We start from the raw sequence: 20571 nt of genomic DNA, 5'->3' as shown, positions 1-20571 counted from the left end.
ATTCAAATACCACTTATAGACATACATAAATCCTTGGTTTCCATTAAATGAAGACTTTTGAAGAAATTTTACATATTCTTTTAAAAATTGAAGTATGTAATATAAAATAACTTAAAATCATGAAAACTAAAGAATATAATATAATTCAAAATACAGTTTAGAATTGTTTTATAAAATATACAGAATACAGTAAAAGTATTTATGTTTTTGAAATTCACTGAATAACACTGGTGATTTATTTTCCTAATAATAACCAGGTTGTGTATTTTATGACATCCTTGAGAAATAATAGGGCTTCATATGAGTCACACTGAAGGTAAAGAAATCAAACTTTAAAAAATAATAAAAAATATTGAAATCATTTATTTTCATCCTAGCACTTGAGAAAATTAAATGCATTCTACTACATTTTCCAACTGAACACAACTGCAAAGCCTGGACATAGCCATACAACAGTTCTTTGAGAACTCTGAAAATTAAAACTTAACTAATTTAATAAATTAATTCAGCAGGGAAAAATGGATCAAAAAGAGTCATTTCATGAAACTAGAAATACAATTGCTAGTAAATATCCAAACTATGTGTAATTAAATTAGTATTTGGAAAATAAAGTATAAATAAAATATATTAATTTTCCCTAGTTTATTAGTAATTTTGATGGTTAATAATATCAAGCATTGCCAAGGGATGGAAAGCTAAGATCTGATGCTACTGTTGATGGGATGCATGTATTAGAGGGGGCAATTACTCTGAAATGTCTCAAATTCAATATGTGCTTATTGAGCAATTACACTCTTAGAAAACCCATCTAAGAAAAATATTCAAATATAGGAAATAATATTTATAATGCTAAATAATAAACAGGAGGCATATTGTATAGCTTCATGGAGCACTTGCTAAATGTCAAGAACAAACCAAGTAACTTAAATGTATTAATTCATGTTTTCTTTGAAAATGACCTTATAGATGTTAAGTACGAGCATTATCTACAATTTAAAGATGATAAAATTAAGAGAGGTAAAATTAGCTTAAGTCAAAGAGGCAATATATTTTGAAACCACAATTCCAAAGTAGACATTCAGACATGAATGGAGAATATAGAAAATATGGATGGAACATATGGAGAAGAGAGAGGAGAAGATACATAATGAACCAAAGGAAATAGTGGTCAGTTTCTAAGTATTGTTACTAAAAACCAATACAGACAGGGTCTAAGACAAAAAAGAAATTATTTTTGGAAAATATGTATATGCAATATTATTTCATGGATGTATTATATATATAGGAGAGATTATGTGTACATACATGTATATATACACAGGTATATATATGAATATGCTTACATATATGAATATATATCCAGAAAAATACTGAAAGATATATTTCAAACTATTAATTTTGATGACCTCTGAGGAAAGTCATGGGAATGGGAGGCTGGATTATACTCTGTTTTGACATTTTACTATATCAACTTCTGTACTTTTTGTTACAGTGAGAACTGATATAAGGGCAACTTATACAAAACAAGTCATTTCATAAAAGTTGAAAATTACATTTTAAGAAAACATTATTCTAATAATAAAGTCATAATTATATGACCTACATATGTAAACGCAAACTCATATATTTTATTATAAACTCTATTTGGCATTCAAAATGTTAATAAATATAGACTATACTTCACATGTTGATTGATACTCTAAACTCAGAAAAAAAATCACTAAAGTAAATAGAAAAATTTAAAAAAATAAGTAAATCTCACAAACAGAAAAGGAAAATAAAATCACAGAATAATGGAAATGTAATATACAATCTTTGGTTTCAAATAGCTGTTTTGGAAGGGATTGTTGCCTGATTCTTTAGCCTTTACTTCCTTAATGACACTTGAGACATTTAAGGTCTTGGTCAGTTTTCCTAGAAATATTTATTCAAGAAATTTATAGGAGGGAATGTAGTAGCAATCTGGCTGTGGATAGTAGCAGAGCAAGCCCATCATTGTTGAGATGGATCTCAGTGATCACATAACATATCTGCAGGGCGGCATGTGACTGGCCATGCACCTGAGTGAGCTGCACAGCTGCTGACCAAGTGCTCTGTACAGGCCTCGTATGAAGGCATAAACTAGGCACAGCTGATAGCTTCCCTTTTCAGAACTTCTCCATGAACTCTGAGCCCTAGCTCAGGCTGAAGATTTTGGACACTCAAAGTGAGGCATAGCAACTCCAGGTGGAAGTCACTAGATCTTCACTGTGCTATTGTTATTCATGCTTTGTTGTTTGGGGTGTCTTTGTCTTTTTACTTAAAGCTAAATAAACTTGATGTTGAGTAAGGTCATTAGCGGTGACAGGACATCACTGCTGATAAGACAACAGAGTAGGTATTTGCAACCATTGAAAAACATAAAATCAAATAGGAAGCCAAAACCCAATGGCTGAATTCTGAAGAATTCCCTTATCTGTGATAGTGTTAAACTTTACTTGAGCCCTGAATCAAAGAAAAATCGTACTGGAAAGATGAAACAGTCAAGAAAGATTTTATTCAAGAATATTGTCATAGATGCAAAGACTATTAAAATAGACAAGAACGATTAAACTCAACTCTTCTGAAGTAAAAGTCAGGTAATTTTAAATGCTGGGTGAGTCCAAGGAGAAGTATTAAAGGACATGAAGTGGAAGTTTGGTCAATGTGATTAGATCAACTCTTTGCTAATTGGCTCTTATTGAAGTTAGGCTCCTGGCCTACAGAGAGAGGGAGATAAAGGTGCTATCTTTCTTAATGATTACATTTCAAAAGAATGGCAGTGTTCAGGTCCTTCAGAAAGACATCCCTGGGTTCTAAAATTGGCAAGCAGCTGGGAGAGGATTTACATCTCAAAGAAACAGAGAAGACATTTATAATACCAAGTTTTCTCTAGTAAATTCTTATAGAAAAGGGAGCTAAAGGGCTTAAAGTTAGGGAAAAGCCTAAAGTTGAGTCGCACTGAGAATATTAAGACTGTCTTGGACATCTGTGATTGTGGGAAGTAGCACAAATTAAGAAATTTCTCCAACCTTCTGTGTGCCAGAACAGACTTACTGCGCAGAATCATCTTCTTCCACATAATTTACCTAAGATCAAGAATGGTGTCTTATTTACCTATGACAAGGAAGATGCAGACCCTCGAGCAGCAGCCATTCCTTACCTCCTATAAGATTAGCTGCACTTCTTTCCATACAATGCATGGTAATCAAACTGAGGTCAAGCTCCTCTCCAACCTCAGGTCCCTGAACCTTGCAGCCCCTCAGCCTGAACTGAATCACGATACCCTCTTTAAGGGTCTCTCCTGAGGAAAAGCTGGCTAAGGGATCGTTCTCTTATCTGCTATTCCTGAAAGCCACTTTATTCTTTATAGCCTTCTCTCTTCCTCCCTATAAAAAAGAAAGTATTTTACCTAACCTTTAAACACTTGTTGATATTTTGGTCTGGAATACTCTCTCTAATTCGAAAGTCGGCCTTCTGGTGGGATAGGGCCTTTCCCTTTCTTGCAATCATCCTCAATAAAATCTCCCCTGGATTGGTTTCTCATTTACTGTTTTCTATTGTTTATTCCAATTTTGATATATTTTCCCAGTCTTTCCAGAAATCTGTTTGCCCCTCCCTCTACTTGTGAAGATATATTCTTCACTCAAAAACTACAGAACACTTGGTTTTTATGATGAGATCATAAGACAAATGCTTTTTGCTACATTCAGTGTTTTCAACATGCCAAACATCATTTAAAAACAGACCTCAGGTGTACTTGAATAAAACCAATGCACAGCAAGTATGTCAAAAAGAGTTAAAAAGATAATTTAATTGTTTAAAATTCACCAAATAATTTTTGAGTAAATTTTAAATTGACCTTCTAACTTTCTTACCAATGACTACTCTTGGTCAAAAACTACTCCATAGGGGAAGCTGTTCATCTGTCATATTCACGAGATCATAGAGTACACAGAGCTGGTAATGACACAAGGCAGCAAGATTCAGTGCATTCATGGCATTTTATTCTTTGAGCTTCCTCCTAGCCTTTCATTACACTGTTTTTACTGATTAAAATAATCAGAGCTTCCTGTCTCATTCCTCTTGCTGTTGGTATTTTCTCTATTGTATGCAAACAACTCTAGCAATACATCAAATGATTTTATCATAAGTTTTACAGCTAGACAATGATTTCAGAGAAGGAAAATGGTAGTAAATGACACATGATGCTATCCTCCAAACACACAGGGAGATAAAGTATTCACCATGTCCTTTACTGTAAAGCCCTAAGTATCATTATGTTCAAGTTGGAGGATGTAATCAGGAGTCCAGCTGATGCAATGAACACAATTCTGCTTCTTAGGCAAAATGCAAAACAACGCCCTTTTGTCCGGATCCATGCAGGCCAGCAGTAAACACTGAATTATTTTCTCTAGCTTGTGGGTATCAAAAAGAAAATCAGATGTCCTTGGAAAGAGGGATACAGTGAGTAATTTTTCCAGTAGTTATTAAAACTCACGTAAGTACTTCTAGAATATTTTTCAACTACTTATCTTATAAAACAACTTTGACAAAGATTTAGAGAAACATATAATAAATCATACAAGGCCTTTATTTAAATCCTGAAGGTAAGGTAAAGGGGAGAGGGATGGAATCATCTCTAAGGAAGTAAGAAAGTAAAATGAGTTACTTTAAAAGAAATGAAAATAACATGGAGAAAGTATTTTTTAAATAGCTGAGGGCAAAAATTTAAAAGTAACACAGCTAGGAGTAAAGATTTTCTAAATTCAATCAGTTACACAAAAATTATAAGAGAAGGACTAAATACTATCTAAAATAATTTTAGGGCCTGGGATTTAGCTCAGTTGTGCCGGCTGCCTGCCTCGCAAGTTCAAGGTCCCAAGTTTGATTCCTGGTACCAAAAAAAATAAGTAAATAAAATAATTAAAATAATTTTAAATAATTAAAACAGTTACATACATAAAGATACTAGGATTCTACCAGTGTGAGCATTGAGAATTTATAAAATAACACACATGAGAACAACGGAGGATAATGTTGAATCAGATAAAATATCTATATCTATATCTCTCTCTCTATATATATATATTAGGAAAAAAACTAAAATATGAGTACATTGCATGCTAATTCTCATATGTTGAGTAGCTTTGGTTATATACTTTAGATTATTTATAAGTGAATGTTATTACTACTTATTTGCTCATAGAGAAATATTATTTCTACCTACTACACATAAATTTTCTTGTCCCTAACTGGGTTTTGCTTTTCTATTTTGCCTGAGGTTAGATTTAAAATCATGTTAAATTTATAGATTTATATTCTGCTAATATTTTTTATTTATTTTTGCATCTATAGATGACTTTTTCTCCTTTTGATATTAAGGAGATTTTGAAAGCCTAGGGACTAAAAGGAAAACAAATAAATAAACTATTCTTGTTTGATTTTTCCCCTTGGATATTTGTAAGCATAATAAATCAAATAAAATTTGAAAATTTGGAAATATTTTAAAATGTACTCAGTTGCTTGCTATTGCTAAACAAGAAAACATTTGACTTAGAGAATTTTCCTACTCTATATTTTAAAATATAAAACACCATGAGTAAAATGTCTCCTTGGATTATATTCATAATAAAATGACTATAGATTATGGATAAATAACTTTTGATATTTTAATATTATTGCATATTTTTAACTGAACAAGTTATCGAAATAAAGAAGTTTAAATATTAAGCCAATTACTTTTTTACTCGTTTTTCCTTGGGATCAGTGCATGATTGAAGGTCCCTAAACAATACTTTGTTTAGAATAGATACACAAAAAATTGTACACAATTGGAATAAACAATGTGAATTGTGATGAAGCTATAGATCTAAGAAACTATCTCCACACCGAGATAAGCAACATGTTCTCTAATCCCAAATGGTTCCTACCAGTACTTTTTAACTCAATTTCTTTCTCACTACTATCTACAAACAACAGGTAGAAGGGATAGGGATAGGCAGATCTCAGGAGGAAGGGCCTATCGGCAGCCACAGATCCGTATTCTCTAAGCACTGTTTCACTCCCACATGAAGCCTTGGGAGAGCCACAAATTGCTTTCTTGTGATCACCAAAGGCAGTGAGTGTTCTCAAGGACCCAGAAGCCTCACAGCTGCGTGTGTGCTTGGGGTGAATGCACACACAGAGCACATCGCGATGCCCAGGTATGGGACCCCGTGGGTTCCTGGCCTGTGCCCCTTTTGGGAAAGCCATAACACTGACACAGACAGCAGTTGGGTGAGAAAAGGACTGTTCTGCTGTTGGTTGGGGCACAACCAGTCGGTACAGAGGTGTCCATGGTACTGTTCAAGAAGAGGGGCAGAAAGGTTCTGGGAGACTGGTGCTGTCACTTCTTTGGACCCTCTTTGAGAAACCTGACCTTTCCTAGGTGTGATCAACCTGGGATGCAGAAGATGGTCCTTCAGCTTGGCTTCTGCATCTGGCATCGAAAAGGTACAAAATGAAGGATCCAGTCGCCAAAGTCAGGACTGTGAGGGGAAAGCAGTCCAGGCTGCAGTGAGCTCAACCCTTAATCAGAGCCCCAAGGTGTGAGGGCAAGAAGAACCCCAGCATCAGTAAATGTGCAGGTGTCTTTAAGAATGACTGCTTGATCTGACCATCTGCCTCGTTCACGAATAGCTGTGGTGTAGCATCTGATGCAGGTTCTCATATTTTAGGATATAGACATTGTAAATTAATGGTATTCAGTTAAACATGCCTTTAAATGTCTCCATTTCCCTATCACTATAAAAACTAAAATCAAAGTATTTCATTTACTATGGGGTTCATATAATCATAGAAATAATGAAAGAAAAAAATATCTTTTTTTACTGTGTGTGTCATATATGAAGAATTTGGGAGAGTGTCTACAAAAATATGTGACAGAATGCTATTTGTTTAAATTAATTTTTTTCTATGGTTTTTACAGTATATTCCTCAATGGCATTAATCTAGGCCACTCTGTTGCCTTTATATGGCATAGTTCATATAATCATTATAATGCAATGTTGTTCTTCAAACACCCAGTGTATTTTGCCTTTTTTTCCCAGATGTTCCTGTATATTTATTCTTGGATTAAAGAGTGTTTTCTCAATCCGTGTCTACTGCTCTTGATATTTATAGGTAGATTTCATTTCCCTTGATAGATTCTACTAACTCCAGCTCATAAAATTTGAGATATTTTAATCCCTTCCATTAGATTCACCCACTTAATCTCTCATATTGCTTTTTTGATGAGCTCTTGTCTTTCATTTATCATTGCATTTCTGGGATTGGAATGTCTATAGTGAATATATTCGCACGGGCAAGTTCAAATAAATAAGGTGAAGAGAAATCGTTACTTTCATGTTTGTCTAACTTGACAAAAAGTGCACAAATAAAAGAGTTCACCTATATTAATGGACCTTTATTTTTACCGTTACTATGCATTACATACCATTCCAGTTTTATAACACCAAATATTGTCATGGAAATATTCCATACCTGTGTCTAATTGTTTAACATTTTTTGTATTTTTTAATCCTTTGATGTATGCATCTGAGATTGTCACATATCTAAATTCTAAATAGTTATTGCTTCAAAATGTGTGAAGTATTTCACTTATTAGAATCAATATTATTGCCTTCTTGTTCACATATGCTTAGTCTTAAAGTCGCAGATTATAGACACACCAGCCACTTCAAAGTCATCAGATTTGAACAGTTGTGAGGAACGTACACAACTGATAGAAACAATTCTAGATAATTTTCTTTTAAAAATAAGAATCACTTTTTAAACAGAAACTTATTTTCTAAAAGTCATCTTGTAAAAATAATTTAAGTTTTGTATAATAATGGTATAGATGGTAAGTTTGCATTCTTGTTTGTTGTTTGTGGTTTGTTTTTGTGGATGTACATTCATCTAACTATTTTTAAAAGGTTAGTACATAAGTCGTGAAAAAAGAACTGGGCCTTAAGCTTAACATTGGAGCTTCTGAACTGCCTGTGTTCTGTTGATATCAAATAAAGAAAGTTAGGGCCCGGGGCATCTCGGACATCACTTCTAGTGTTAAGGACTGACTGTATTCCCCGTATGTTGATAGATTGATATTTAAGAGACACATACATTCTTGACAACATGTAAAATAAAATTAAGCCTTTATTTGAAAACACTTTTGTAAAGAAGTAATACTGTCTATGACTGCTAGTTAAGACAGAAAAAAATAGCAGGAAACAAAAATTTTATACAGACTAATATTAGGTCTAAAAATCAGGCAGTAAACAAATTCAGAGTCCCAGAATAAATCAGAAATACTCACACGAAGAATGCACTATCCACTCATGACTCTCGGGATTGAGAGGCTGGGTTCGGAAAGGAGATAATAGATGAAAAGAGAAGCAATCTCCAGGTCATTAGGAGAACGTTTAATGACAGAAGTTTATATGGGGACATTGTGGAGTGACACAGTTTTCAGTCATCATGGCAGGCTCCAACATCATATAATTATAGCCCAGAAAACTATAAAGTAGCACCATATTGGCATCAACTAAGACTAACACATAACCTAATACTAGAATCTAAAATAAAAGCTCATAGGCCTAAAGTGAAAAGAAGCACATCCTCTGCTTTTCCTCATGAAATCCTAAAAAATGCTCTGCCTCGTGAAAACAGTTAGTTGAGAGACACAACACATAGCTTTTCTTGGTTGTGGCTTTCTTCAGTCTGTCACAAAATACAGATTTCCAAAACCCCCAGGACATAGAAAAAGAAAAAGAAACCCAAACATATTATAAGAGAACTGAAGAAAAATCAGGGTTCAGGAGATGCCGGAGTGGTTATTTCAGACACCCACAATTCTCCAGTTCTCCCAGGTATAAACTCATTTTCCCTAGGAATCTTCAGACAAAGTTGCTAAGGGATCTGAGATTTCTTGACACTTTTACATAGTAGCAAGTTCAAGTGCCCTGTTATGATATCCTCACCTTATTAAAAGCCTGGCCAACCATATGCAATTATATTATAATCAGTGGATTAGCAATAAACGTCCCAGAAGGAACATATTGAGGTTTATTTACTAGAAATTGCTGAGACCTTGCTTCACAGTTCAAATATTCACAGGCTTTTGCATTCTTTGAAGTGAGATTACTGTTTAATTGGTGTTTATAATGCAATATCACTGCCTACCCTGTGGTTCCCAAGTATCATCCTAATCATGAACACCTAAAGAATGGGTACACAGGTATATGCAGAGGTTTTTATAATATAATTGCATTTTTTTTTGAAGAAAATATTTCAGTTTTTAACTTCACTTCAGAGGTGTTTTTTTCTATTTTCAAGAAAATTGTACACTGAACATTCAAATGACAATAATGATAATCTCAGATAATGATCTATATTTTTGTTTTCATTTTCCCTTAATAGCACATACTTTATAGCATCTATCTTTTACCATTCCTTTTCAGACACGTGATAATCTAACCTGGCTAAGATTTAAAGGATATTTATTCTGTGCTTTGTATGGCTCAGTTATAATATGACATTTCTTTTTAAAAATATGAATTCTTTGTTTTCCTTCTGCTCTAAGATTAGGTTTTTCCCATATGTAAAAGCAGGACAATATGGAGATTTCCAAGATTGGTTAAAGCACACATATTTTTGCAGAGTGTGTTATCATTTTTTAATACTAAATACATTTTTCTGATAAGAATCATTTGTGTTCACTCTTATTAATTCAGTCTATTCTCTTGTATGTTTCATCTTATTCATTTTCTCCTTCCAAGTCTCTAATTTTGAATATTTTGAAAAATGTTAATTTATTTCCTGTATCTATTTGTATCTTACTATTTGGATTTTCCTTTCTATTATATGTGCCTGTAATAGACACTTTCCATTTACTGGAAGAAAATACTCAATGCACACATCCTTAAAAATAAGGAAAGGTTTATTTGGCTCATGGTTTTTCAATGGGCTTAGTTCAAAGTCAGCTGCCTGAGAAGTAGAAATAGTATGGTCAAAGGGTCAGGTGGAGGACAGCTGCTTACCCCATGGCAGCCAAGAGCTCTTCGGTGTCCATAACACTTCCCAACATCAGCATCCTAAGCCCCAAGACTTCACATACAGACTTTTAGGGGACAATCATCCAAACCAGAGCATTGTCAATGTCCTTTCTGATTTCAGTCAACTCAAGTTTAATATTTTGTTCAATTTTTTTCATTTTTACTCTGCTTTCAATCCTTCTTTCATGTAAGCAATTTCTGGATCATATTTTATATGACATGCACATAGTATTTTTATTGAGTGGTATATAAAATACCTCCATTTTGAGCTTCTTTTTTTCTTTTTAAAAAATTTTCTCCATGGTAAAATCTCTGATGTTTAATGAAGCTGGAGTTGTACCTATAGAATTCCTCACATTCACAGAGCACACCAGCCTCTCTTCATTGTGGATTTTCTGGTGATGAACCAGGTGGGATTTTCGAATGAACGCCTTTCGGTATTCACTGCACTCATAAGGTCTTTCTCCAGTGTGGATCTTCTGGTGCTCAGCAAGTATGTATTTGTGGCTAAAGGCTTTCCCACACTCCCTGCACTCATAAGGCCTTTCTCCAGTATGATTCCTCCAATGTTTAATGAGGTTGGAGTTGTACCTGAAGAACTTCCCACACTGACTACACTCATAAGGCCTCTCGCCAGTGTGAAATCGCTGATGTCTAATGAGCTTGCAGTGGTACCTAAAGCATTTTCCACACTCACTGCATTTGTAAGGCCTCTCTCCAGTGTGATTTCTCCAATGTTTAACAAGGATGGAGTTGTACCTGAAGAATTCCCCACATATGCTACATTATTCGTAAGACCTTTCTCCACTGTGAAGTTTCTGATGTCTAATGAGAGTGGAGTTGTACCTAAAGAACTTCCCACATTCACTGCACTTGTGAGGCCTTTCTCCAGTGTGAACTCTCTGATGCCTAAAGAAGGTAGAGCTGTACCTAAAGAATTTCCCACAAATGTCACATTCATAAGGCCTTTCTTCAGTGTGAACCCTCTTATGTCTCATGATTCTACAGTTGTACATAAACTATTTTCCACATTCTCTACACTCATAAGTCCTTTCTCCACTGTGAATACTCTGATGTTTCATGAAGTTGGCATTATACCTAAAGAATTTCCCACATTTGCTACACTGATAAGGCCTTTCTCCTGTATGAGTTTTCTCATGCTCAACAAGTGAGTATTTGCATCTGAAGGCTTTCCCACATTTACTGCATGTGTAATTGTTGTGTCAGGCTGGAAGGGCTTCCATACCCTGGGCTTCCCTGTTTGGCTTCCACACACAGTGAGGAGCCTGGTGCTGGAGAAGGCCTGAAGTGGCTGGCACTTCCTTCCAACCTTCCTTGCATGTGAAAGTTCTTTCTGCTATATGAATTCTGTGGTTGTTCAAAAATGAAAGTCTCCAATTGTCCCTTCTGAAAAGATTCTGCTTATGAGGCTGGTAAAGCTCTGCCTCACAAAGATACATCTCTTGTTCATTTTGTGTTCTACTGTGCTCAGCTCGGTGCAGAATATCTTTCAAGAGTGCCTCCCTAGGCTGGGTCTTCTCAGTGGATGACCCTGGCTTTGGAGTGGTAACCTGTGATGCTCCTACAGAAATTCCTTGCTCAAAAAGGGACTCCTCATCCTTGGCTCCATGCCAGTAACCTGTGCAGGATCCATTTCTGCCATCATCAGTGGACCCTGCGCCAAGCTTATGGGTGTGGCCTCCACCTACCGAGCCCAGAGGAATAACCTGAGCGGGGATACAAGGGTAGGGTAAAGGCACTGCCATCACCAGACCAGCTCAGCTGAGCGTCATCCCCTCCTCTGGGCACTGGGAATCAAACCGCTTCTCCAGCTTTTCCCCTCTGCCACCTCAGTAATAACCAAACAGTCCATAAGCTTAATGCTTTAAGAAACCATGGGACAACCAAGATGGCTCCCACCAAAAGATCCATCTTGAGCTTCTTAGAGTGAAGTGTTTTAATTTGCTGAAAAGATTTCATATTCCCTTTTTGTTGCTGTTTACTTTCATTCTATATGAAGTGTATATCCCCTCAGGTTTTTCTCTGTTAGGTTTATATGCTTATACAAAAGCAAAATAAGTTGAATCAGGAAGAGTAAAATAAAATGATCAACAAACATATTCTAAATGCAACCCAAAATTAAATGATGGCTTAACTTGCAGTGTAGTATATAGCCACTGAAGCATTAAATGAGGTAGACTTGGAAATTTAAGGATTAGAGATTTCAAAGTTCATATAGCAGTTTCCAATATCTACCCAAAAAATAACACAGCAGTAAAATTTCTAAAGAAGAAATTACAAGAATGGCAAGCTAGACAGACAACAACCTCTCAAAATAATTCATTACTCTAACTCCAAGTCCTTTTAATTGGAAAAAAGAAGCACAGAGAAGAACTAATGATAATATAATTAAACAGATACATATTGTAAAATAGGTGTCTCCACATTTACTGATTGGTAATATAGAAAAAACTTTTAACTGCAAAGCAAAGATTAAAAAAAAAAACAATTGCATGAAGTAGAAGCAGTATAGAAATAATATTTGATTACAGATCACTCCATGTCTGGGTGTAGTGTGCCAATACATTAAATACATTAAATCTCAGTAATTTACATATATATGACAATATTGATGTATAATTTTCCTTTATTATAATATGTTTGTCAGCTTTTGCCGTCTAGATTACCTTAGTCTCATGACAGTTATTATGAAATGTCATCTTTCTCTCTTTTGCTTGGAAAAGTTTGTTCAAGATGTGTTACTTCTTCTCATGTTGGAAGCATTGACAGGGGAATCTAATTGAAATAGAAGTTTCTTTTATAGGAAATAAATTCAATTTCTTTAACAGATTTGTACTATTCAAATTTTATTTTATCTTGTTTCAGATAATATAATTCTTTTCTGAAGCAATTTGTATATTTCCTTTAAGTTATGAAATATCTTGGCATATACTTGTCCTTACTGTCATCTTAACTTTTGTTTTGTTAGTGGAACTGTTGTAATTTTCCCTTTATCATCCCTGGATTTGGTGTATTGCATTTTTCTCATTCTTTGTTCTTTTTTGTCCATTTAACTTCCTAAAATGTCAAGAGTTGGAATTATCACTTCCATCTTTGGCCATTTAATTTATTTCTTCCCTTGCATTATTTTTTGTATTCTATTTGTTTTATGGAAGTGGGAGGTGCTGTTTGTTTTTCATATTTTGTGATTGAAGTATTCAGCTCCACTAATGTCCAATTTTGTTAGTTTCTGATATGCACATTAAAGTTATAAATATTTCTTGGAGAACTTCTTTACTGACAATGTAAGAGCAGATGTTTTAATTGGGTAAAGGAACAAAATCAATGGAAATATATGACTAAATATGCAAGAAGAGATAAGAGAGAGATTCTCCAGGTCAGAGGATGGAGAGTCCACAGGTGGATCTGTAGGATGTGAGGTGGGACAGAGAGGCCTTCTCCGCCCTGGAGATCTGGAGAGTTCAGCAGCTGCTCGCCCAAGAAGATGTGAGCTGCAGAACAAGAAGGCCCATGGATTCACTACCAGCCCAAGGTCAAGGACCTGGAAGCTCATAGGAAGGTCATCGGTGTGCGTCTGTGTTGGAAGCTGAAGAAATGAGATCAGTGCCCAAAGATGTCCCCTCAAAGGAATACTGGAGCTTTTCCGAAGGGCACACTGGAATCTTCCTTCCCATTGTATTCCATCCAGACCAGAAGCCGACTGTTACCGTCACCCACAACCAAGCTGTCCTTGCGCCTCAGTGTTCTGGCCTCCATATTAGTCATCCAGACACATCCAGAACTCTGCTTTACTAATCTGGTAGGCATACCTAATCCACTCAGACCAACAGATGATTAATGGCACAGTAAGAATTTCCCTATCAGGATTAATAAACTGTTTAAAATGTTGTTGATCTGACATTTTAATCTTGCTTTATTTATTTTCTCATTTTAATGGGTTTGAAGTGTATTTTTGAAGTAACTGAGAAATTTGAATTTTTCTAGTTATCCTTTTGTCAATAGTTTCTAACTTAAATTCATGGTATAGTCCAGAAACAGGCTGAAAATAATTTCAGCATTGATTTATTGCTTATTATTTATATTCTCTTACTATTCTTTTAGTAATTCTACTAGACATTCCAGTTATGACTTTGATTTATGTTGAATGCCTGTTATTATCTTTCTGCACCCAATACTGTTAGAGAACACTGAAAATATATTTACTCCATTTCATATTATGTCACTGGTTTCATTGATCTTATTTCTACATATATTTAAAGTACACAAGGTTAGTACATTTGTTGTTTTATGTTGCCTGTATCCATCTGTAATTTGACCATTTCCCATTCCCAGTGACTATAACACTTCAGTTCTTTGTATTACTCTGTGATCAGTCTTCTTCAGATGAAAGAACTCAGCATACATGAATCCACTGGAAGAGGGGTTGAAAGAAGATTTTAGGAATAAAATAAACCTTTAATTTGAATTTTTTAAAGGCTACAGTTACAGCAGGAGCTGTCCATCTTCTCAGTACCAGTCATATAATTTTCAGATTGTGTTCATAAAGAAACAGCTGCCCAGGGCTTTGAGGAATCTATTATCCTCCACACAGGTGGGAAAAAACTGAAATTCAAAGAAAAAGTGGTCATATAAATTCCATCTATCATTTCATGTCATTGCTAAAGAGCAACTAACAATGAATTTTATTGTCTCACTAAATCACAGTGAAACACCAACAGAGGATGCAATTAATGCTTAAAACTACTTCAGCCCAGGTTATGTAGACACCATAACCTTAAGACTACATTAATTTTTCATAATGCTAATTTTATACTAATGGAAGATATTATATGATTTATAAATCTTTAAATTCAAAATATAAAAATCATAAAAGTAATATTAATTCCTAATAAATGTAAATAATTGGGCTGAGGATTTAGCTCAGTGGTTCTGCCACTTGCCCTGCAAGTGCAAGGACCTGAGTTTGATCCCCAGTACCAAACAAATAAAAAATAATAAATAATAAATAAATAAATATAAATAATTGCCTACTGCCAGATATCGTGTGTGCCTGTGCCCTCTAGAAAGGCTATTTGGAAGGTGTGAGCTTCAGGTGAGAGAAAGAAAATGAGATGGGCTAAGATGTGAAACATCAAGATCATTTATTTTCCTGCTGCCACCTGCTTTACAAAATGCAAAGGCAAATCTGGCTCAGCATTATGTCCCCATCCTTAAATAAACAGTAATCTTCATTAGGCAGAAAAAGTATTCTGCCTCAAGAACTATTTATGTTTGTACTTTTATGCTTTGTTATGTATTTATGCTTGTCCAGGAATAAACTCGGGCAGGTTTCTAGGCAAGTGACTTAGCATGGAGGACTTTCCCTGAACAACTGCAAAGAATTCATATGCTGGACCTCTTCCAACTGTCATTTCTCTTGGTTAACTTTCAATTCATGGTGAACACATTCCACTGAACTTGCAGTTCGAAGGTTCAGAATCTCTGCCATTGTCATGGTGCTTTATCTGATCACGAGATAGAAAAGAAGAAGGAAGTGGTCAAGAGAGATGAAGAAAAAAATAAAAAGCGATGAAGAAGTACAAGATTTGCTTCTCAACGTTCTGAGCCAAATTCATACTCATGAGCTGAGGTCTCACCATTAGCCTGTAAAGTTGGCAATGGATTTTATTTACCCAGTATTATAACATGTAGATTTTTCTCTTCAAGATCAGGCCATGTAGGATCCTGCAGGCACAATTCAGACACAGTGCATCTGCTTCCAGTCAAGAGTCATCATTTCTGGACCATATATACTCAGGTTCAATATTAAAATATGATATTTCAATTAAATGAGAGTGATACATTGTCAGTTAAGCCAGATTATAATGCTATGTAGGCATCCTGTCATTAAGCGCAAAAACTGAATGCTGGATTTTTTTATTCCACTTCGAAAGATTGCATAACTTTTTAATAAAATGTTGCCCATGTGGAACTTGAATATATAATTAATGGAAAATTCATTGAGTTTAATTTGGGATTAGATACATGAAAGTTATAGATAACTTCTCAAAGAACCTATTTAATTATCTAGAAAAGTACAAACATAAATAGTTCTTGAGGCACAATACTTTTTCTGCCTAATAAAGATTACTGTTTATTTAAGGATGGGGACATAATAAATACTTAATGCTGAGCCAGATTTGGCTTTGCATTTCACAATCATAAACAGCTTCTCCAATATTTTGTCCCAGAGATAAAGCACAAACTTTACTCCAAGGCTGAATAATGATCTAATACTATCAGAATGCAACTGTACTGTAGTGTATAAGAGTGAGCAGATAATTAGAAGTCATTTCTCAGTTTTCTGAATGCCTTTTCCTACTGTGCATCTTTAAATTGACTTAGACTACCTCTGAAAACCATACTATAAGTGGATCTCACAGCTTAGCATCATCATAAAACACAAGGTTATGATTCCACTTTTACTGTCAAACCAAATAATTTACTTCTAATACACTAATTAAATCCAAATCTTTTCTTAGTAACTATAATTTTGCTAATTGGATGAAGACAACAATCTGATCATGTCTTGGTCCTGCAAATATATCAGGGCTTGTAATACTCATAATGAAATAAAGTCTTATTTATCGAGCCTACTGTTTATTCTAGTGACCAGTCTTGACAATGAGATGTTGATAATCAAAACACTGATTGTAGAGACTAGTTATATAATTACAAATATCTTCCTTCAATCTTAGGTTATTTCCAGTAATTCCTTTGGTTGCATTTCTTTATCTTTTTGAGAATCACTCTGTGTGTATTTGTGAACTTGAATCATCTAAAGGTTATAGAGGATAAAATAAGTGGAAAGTGGTGATTTGATCTCACTAGCATTGTTCTCTTTAGCTTTAACATTGGTGACAATTAATTTCAATAACTTCCTAATACTTATCCATTTGAACAAGATGTCTTAATATTAAATCTATTTAACACAAAGCCATGTCACTAAAAAAATGAAGTTAGGCAATCTAATGAGTTAAAATCCTTCTCAAAAAGCTAAATTGGATTTTCCCCTGCTATTTCAGGAGAATGAAGTATAAAGAGAAGAGGTTATTCTTACCTACAGTGAATTTTCTTACTTTGTTATGTTGTAAATACCAGATAAGATTTAACTGCTAATCACGAAACTTTAATAAAACAGCATTCAAATAGACCAAATGCCAGCTGTACAAAATGTATCTTTATCTTCAAATGAAATAGATATATCTATTAAATATTTTATGGTATGCTAAACTGCATTACCTTCATTTTTGAAATTATTTTTGAAAGTCATTTCTTATCGCTATTGGCATTTTCTACCCTATACTGGCTATGAGAAATCTTCTGACCCTGCCAGTGTAAACTGAAGGGAAGCTGTCAAGTGTCTACTTCATGTAAACCAAGGAGCTTGGCAATTTTTGTGTGTGTGACAAATAGTGTCCGTCCGTAACACAGTAGCTATGAGTGACATATACAAAATCAAATTGTATGCAATTGGGTGAGTTTGAGTTTACTTGAACCTGGACTTCCAGGATTTTTTATTTACCTAATGGGAATAAATGATAGTAAAAACATCAAAAATATAGTTATTGCAGGAACTATAATTTTGAGTACATTGTTGGATACTTTGTATTTAATAAATTTATTTCATAGTGTTATTATTATACACTACTACATTTGTCACATTATGCAAAAGGATCATTCAGACAGAATAAAGCACAGAGGAAAAGACAAAACACAGAAACAACAGGCATAACTCTAGAGAAGACAATCACAAATCAATTACTTTATATAAAAAATGATATTATAGATAAAATAAAAATAACTTCAAGTTTTCAAAATGTGAGTTATATACATAATACTCCAAATACTGAGAAAACATAGAAAATATTTAAAAAGTAAAATATAATTTATATTTTAATAGTATTTACCATATTTAGCTGCAAAGTAATGACCCAAAATTTAAAATATGGTCCTAGAGACTGAGGAAAAAGAGAATAGCAGAATAGATTTTGAAGGAATTAAAACTTAAAACTGGATCTTAATTTTATCTACTCAATGTTTTTTTGCTCTTTTTGAATTGTATACCAGAAAGCAAAATTTTATGCTTTCACTGACAAGGATTTATTATACTAATGTCAATTTTGAATTAATGAAAGCAGTATTACTAAAGATAGCTTAGAATTATAATTAATGAGATTAATGTCAGAAAAGTATGTGGAGAACTGAGACCCAGGATTACGGTCCTAAAACATGCTGATCTTTGTAAATGTAAGTGTTTACATATCAATATGATATAAACCCTGATAATTTTGAGTTATCCCAAGAATTAAAGGACAAAATGAAGCTGTGGGTCTGGGTTGCATCAGAAACGATGTGGCAAAGTGAAGTTTAGTAGGCAGAACTGTATCCAAAAGAAACTGAGATTTTCCTTTAGTCCTCTAAATTTGTCAATGGCTCATTTGTGCATTAATCTAGTGACTCTGTATATAGAAAATTGAAAATATTATATAAAAAATTAAAATGTACATCTAGCAAGAACACAAAAATTAGGACATTCTATTTATTGCCTACTTTATTACTATAAAAGTAAAAAATAGGATTTTACAATTTGAGCAACATCCTTAGCTAAGAGTTTGAACTTCAGAACAATAGGTAACATATACCCAAGCAATTTACTCTTTTATCTATTTTAATTATACAGTGTTCTGCATGCTAAACCCAGTTCTGGGTTCTGTGGAAACTAGGATGAATAAGAAAAAGAAATAATTGCATTCATGAAACTTATTAGTAAAAAGAAATAGGAAACAAATAGAAAGGTGTTGAAATTGCTTCATAGTTGTGTATTACATAATAAAAATATGTTAATTGAGAGAAAGCATGGAGAGTCACATCCAATTGAATTTCTAAGAAAATTTCCCTGGCATGATAGTTAATATGATACGTGAATAATAAGAAGCAATCAATCATTCAATAACCCGGGGCATAAACAGACCAGAATGAGGGAGCAGCCCATGTAAGGGCCACAGGAAATGAAATTGAGTAGATGAAGAGCTAGAAACTAGGCCAATGTGATTAGACTCAGGTTAGCACACCACAGGGCTTCAGAAAATGAAGTCAGCCAACAGAGCCTTAATTAATGTTGGGCTTTGCAGGCATCTATATGAAATTTGAATTTTATTCTAACATTAATGGGAAACCATCAATGGTGTAAACAAAATATATCTAGAATCTAATTATGAAAAGATCATTCTGGATGAAATATAAGAAATGAATGTATATATGAGAAAAAGAGTAAATTTTGAAGAATGAAACTAGGATAAAATTTTACTTTATTAACCTGGATAAAAGTTAATGAATGGGGCTGAGGATTTAGCTCAGTGGTTCCACCACCTGCTTCACAAGCACAAGGTCCCGAGTTCGATCCCAGGTACAAAAAAAAAAAAAAAACCTAATGAATGAATTCAATAATGTGGTAATAGTGAAAGGAAAGGAGGACTGTGATATGTTTTGTAAATAAAGTTGTTCAAATATACAAAAAGGGTGAATACGGAAGAATGAGGAAAAGGAAGAAAAAGATAATTCTTGACCAATTCCATTTATACAGGTATAGAAAGCAATCATTATTTTTCATGCTTTATTTACTATAATTACCAGAAATAAGTGAATGCATGAAGTAGGAAAGTAGATATACATGCTTCCAGTTCAGGGAAAAGAAGGCACTAGGCTTATAACACTGAGAATCATTAACATATACAAGTTATTAAAATATACCATCTTAAGATAGTGTTGGAAAATAATTTAGAGAGAAAAGGTAAAGAACAATATTACCAATCTCTTGCGACCAAGTGAGGCCTTCTCTTACCTGGAATTGACATAAGTTTCTAGTAAAGAAAGTCTTGGTTTTGTGAGAGCACTACTGATTTTCTCCTTGACTTGGCCAGTCAAAAATGACTCTATATGAAATAAGAACTCATTTGGAGTAAGCTACCATATCTGCACATAAGAAATGGACTCTGTCCAGGGGTATCACTATATATGTAATTTAGATACAGATTTGCTCATGAGTAATGGAAAAACCTCAAGTTACATGGGCATAAGTGACCAAAAAAGAAAAGATTATTTCTCCGTGATATAAAACTCTGGAGAAGCACCGTCTAGGGCTTTCATGGTAGGCTTTGTAAAATTGTGTTTCCTCAGGATCTCAGTTTCCTGCTTAGCCTTACTACACAGGGTCTGAATCTCACTTTGATGACGTTCCAGAGAGCAGCTGTTTTTAGGCCCCAACATTAAAAAAACATGGAAAAGAAAGGGATCCAAAAGCCACTCAGTCCCTCCTTAAGAAAGGTGCAAGCGCTGCCACTTATTAAGAAAAGAGCTAAGTTTGGGTCTGATCTCAGACCTTTGTTTTCACGGTGAAGAGGCTGGGAAGTAGCCA

At 34.3% G+C, this 20571-nt stretch overlaps 2 long non-coding RNA genes and 1 pseudogene across 3 annotated transcripts in view; 1 reads left to right on the top strand and 2 right to left on the bottom strand.

The window, feature by feature from the left end:
* Positions 1-20571, bottom strand: part of LOC147824092 (uncharacterized) — a 198031-nt gene that overhangs the window by 31879 nt on the left and 145581 nt on the right. The window lies entirely within an intron of this gene.
* The window catches only part of LOC147824094 (uncharacterized), a 64867-nt gene that overhangs the window by 31758 nt on the left and 12538 nt on the right, over positions 1-20571 (top strand). The gene's annotated exons all lie outside the window — the stretch shown is intronic.
* On the bottom strand, positions 7470-12390 carry LOC147824095 (uncharacterized; annotated as a pseudogene).

This window comes from Heterocephalus glaber, unplaced genomic scaffold (assembly GCF_053883595.1).
Source record: "Heterocephalus glaber isolate CG9 unplaced genomic scaffold, H.glaber_assembly_v1.0 deba00001555, whole genome shotgun sequence".
In the NCBI taxonomy this organism is placed as follows: Eukaryota; Metazoa; Chordata; class Mammalia; order Rodentia; family Bathyergidae; genus Heterocephalus; species Heterocephalus glaber.
The sequence above is the reverse complement of the archived record's forward strand: the minus strand, read 5'-3'. Positions and strand labels throughout refer to the sequence as shown.